At 35.9% G+C, this 4,104-nt stretch overlaps 1 pseudogene; it reads right to left on the bottom strand.

Annotated features, from left to right (window-relative positions):
- Positions 1-423: 423 nt before the first annotated feature.
- LOC120598430 (cold shock domain-containing protein E1-like) lies at positions 424-2,783 on the bottom strand (annotated as a pseudogene).
- Between the last annotated feature and the right edge of the window lie 1,321 nt (positions 2,784-4,104).

Raw genomic sequence — 4,104 nt, 5'->3', positions numbered from 1 at the left:
GAGTGCTAAGGCAGAACAACTTGCCAGAAGTAATGAAGGTAGAGTCTATACTAAATATCAAGTGCAGAATTTCATAATGCTAACAAGATCACAGTTTATATTTTTCACTTACACAGGCAATGTGGATTTTGCAATTAGATAGTTGTGTTAAATACACCAAATAAAGCTCTTAAATTGATAATATAAGGCACTGACTTAAGTTTTCCAGGCTGTAACTGTGCATAATTTTAAAACGGTTTTCTTAAACATTTATTTTAAAAACATATCAGGAGGAAGGTGTTAAAACTGATATAATAGCTCAATAGAATAAATATTACAAATTTTGGGAGGGATGAAGAGGGAACCCTTCACCAGAATCCCTCCCCCCACCCCCAATTTGACCACAGTTGATTATTATTTATTTATTTATTTTTTTGGATGTGGTTAGTCAATGACACCAGCCTGATGATTTTTATTTCTGCACCAAATCCTATTAAGTTATCTGGTCCCTTTGGCTGACAAAAAAACCATTAGGTAAGGAACACTGGCATCATCTAGGATGATGTTCTCCAAGTGATTCACCAACCTATCAGGTCATGAATCTCCAACAGACTTGGGGCCCTCACATACTCACCAAACATTACAAGCGTTGCGATTGCCAGGGTGGTGATTAAATGATATGAAAAATAACATTTTAACATTTAATTTAACATTTAATCTGAGTATTTCACCTGATCTCCAGCCTATATCTCATGCCATCCTGAACTTTTTTCACATGGAAAAAGAGTTTCTTGCTATGTCCTACTTCATAGTTAATGAAGCCGAACTGATCTTTCACACATTCCACTATGCAGGGGTGTGATGTTAGAGACCATAGTCTGTGCATTTTGGCCTAGGACATATAAATGGAACTTTACATTCTGCAGGCAATCCCCTTTATTGGCCATTCCACCTATGCCAAATGGATAGAGCCCACCTTTTACATTCCCTTCCTCCATGATCTCAATTATTCTTTGGTACTAAATTTGTGTTAGATCAACACTCCTCCAGGGATGAATAACTTTACCAGAGTAAATGATAGAATTGGCATCCTCAATAATGCCATTCACCAAGTGTGTTTGTTGACTTTTTCTGCACTGACATTGTTGCCTTTGCATTTGGACAAGCAGTACTTGACCATGTCCTCCAGTTCCAGGCTATCAACATCACCAGAGAACTCACTGTAATGGAAAAAGATTTTCTTATCATGATTAGCTTTTTAATAAATCCAAAATTATCCTTCAGAGTAGCCACATAATCCAAGAGCCTACTAGAGTTAGAATTACTACTTAGAAGTTGCATACCAGTTGTAATCTGCTGTCCAGACCTCTATCACTAATACTGAATTCAACCTTATCTCCTATTTGAGGCAAAGTAAATTCTTCCAAATCCTTGGCTTGAAAAGCAATAGTCAATTTCACCCCACACTTATCATAAACAATAATACCATCTTCAGCCTCCTTTTCTTTGCTTGTATTAGAGCTCGTGGTTTTAAGATTGGAAAAAGTGGCTTCTTTTCCTACAGTGCCCAGAAAATGGTTGAATTGAATGGGAATGGAATGAAACCATGGCTTTGGGAAGCTTTAAATCCTAATAACATGATCTCTTTGGGTAGAGAGCATATCAAGAACCACAGTTAACTCTAATTAATCTGCAAAATGGAGCTGGTTCCCATCCAGAATTGATTATAATAGAAGAACATGCAAGCATCATGATACATATAGTTGATAAAACTAAAACCATCTCATTTCTCTGGCTTCATTAATGAACTGACATGTATTTGATAGAATTTCTATGTTGGTTGCTTGTTCTAATATGTCACACTGGTCTGTTGAAATATTAAACCTAAGATGATCACCTTCAAACCAGGTCACCTTGGATTTTGCATCTTTGTCTCCAAAGGTAAGTTCTTTAAGAATCACAAAATCAACTTTGATGCATCCTGGTAATGGGTCATTCTGGTTTTTACTGGGTAATTTTAGGATAATTTTGGTTACAGTTCCTTCAAAATGTGCAATACCGATATCTTCAAAAATGACTGTTCCTTGAGGCAATAGTCTGACATCCATTGCAACTTCTTTGCCATTTCTGTCCTTGATTGTTAATTACACATTATCTCCAGGCTGTAAGACTTCTAAGTCATCTTATATTTGCTATAATGAAAGAATATTTCTTTTACATCATCACCTCTTTCACAAAAGCCAAACACCTCTTTCCTGGCACAAACTACTCCCTGAAAGCAGGCTTGTTTCTTTTTCAACAGTATAATGTTTCAAGCATTTACAGCACCAATATATTTATTGTTATCAACTACAAAGTTTATTTTATCTCCAGTTTCCAACTGAATGTTCCCTTCCACAACTTTAGCGTTGTAAGTCAGATAAAATAATTACCCATTATATTCATAGTGTACATTCCCTGTTGAACTCTGACCTAGGGCAGATGGAGACTTATTCTCTAAGTTATGAGCAACAGCACACACAATTTGTCCATTTATTTGTTCTTCAGGAGGATTTCTGGTTTTACATTCACTGGTTTAACAGCAATGGGTTTCGTAGTCCACCGGTCAGATGATATTTCGAATTCAACATCATCCACTTTTAAGTCTTACAGAAAGAAAACTCTAACTTGACATTCAGAACATTGAATAAATCCATAAGAGGTTAGCAGTTTTCAATAACCCCAGTTTCACACAGTGCTACTGAAGTACCATTGGGGTACCCATTGGGTCCATTGTTGTGGAGAAGGTTTGGCTCAAAGCTCATCTTGCAGTGATAATAAACTATTGCACTTTCAGTGGTGTTTACTGATTCTTCTCTTTTAGCACATGTTTCAAAGGATGAAGTTGTTAGTATTAAAAAACAAGAGTGAGAGCTGGTCAAGATGGCAGAGTAGGTAAACATTGTGTTTGCATTCTCTCATGACTACATCAAAATTCCAACTAAACTATAGAACAACCATCATTAAGAATCACATGAAGTCTAGCTGAACAGAAGTCCTACAATTAAGGACATAGAGAAGAAGCCACCCTGAGACTGGTAGGAGGGGCAGAGATGCAGAGTAGGCTGGTCCCATACCCAAGTGTAGCAGTTAAAAATCAGTAGGGATATCTCAACTGTGGAAGTCTCCTTGGAAAAGCAAGGGGTCCCAACACCACACCAGACTCCCCAGACTAGGGTTCCAGTGCCGGGAAGGCCCCAGAACTTCTGGCTGTGAAAACCAGTGGAGATTGTGGCTGAGTGAGACAAAAGATTGCTGGAATTCCTCTTAAAGGGCTGGTATGAAGAGTTACTTGCGACAGATTCACTGTTACAAAATAACTGTAGTTACAAAAATAGAGGATGTAAAATATAGCATAAGGTATAGCAATTTGGGGGATCGTTTCATGAACTATATAGATGTCTAACCAATGTACTGTATACTTAAAACTAATTTAAATAAATCAATTTTTAAAAAAGAATATTTTATTAACTATATATGGTGTCAAATGGTTTCTAGATTGATCGTGTGATCACTTCGTAAGTTGTATAAGTGTCTGATCACTGTTGTACACCTGAAACTAATATACTATTGTGGGCCAACTGTAACAGAATTTTTTTTAATTATCAAAAATAAATAAAATAAATAAACAAATCAAAATCAATAAGATTACCTGTGGAAACTTTTTAATGCCAAATCTAATAAACACAGTTGTCAAGACTTTGTGCTTGTACAAGAAGTCCTGTGGAAGCAAAGAGAATTATTTTTTTTTTGCAGATGAATATGAATGTATAGAACATGCAGTGATGAAGATAATTATAGTCATACATATAATTCCTTTGTTCTTAGGTGAATTTATTTAAATATTGGTCTAAATATTCTATCATTTCTCATAAAACATACATTGTGAATAGCTTAAAATAAATAAATAAAAGAGTGAGAGAAAATTATCTATCAAGCTAATAAAGAATACAACTGTTAGAGGGAGCTCAAGATGGCGAGCTAGGTAAAAGAGAGGCTTGCTTCTTCTCAGGACTGCATTAAAATCACAACCAAATTATAAAGGAATCAATGTGAAGAACCTTAAGTCTAGCTGATCGTAACACA

The sequence above is a fragment of the Pteropus medius genome, unplaced genomic scaffold, assembly GCF_902729225.1.
Source record: "Pteropus medius unplaced genomic scaffold, Ma_sr-lr_union100, whole genome shotgun sequence".
NCBI lineage: Eukaryota > Metazoa > Chordata > Mammalia > Chiroptera > Pteropodidae > Pteropus > Pteropus medius.
The sequence above is the reverse complement of the archived record's forward strand: the minus strand, read 5'-3'. Positions and strand labels throughout refer to the sequence as shown.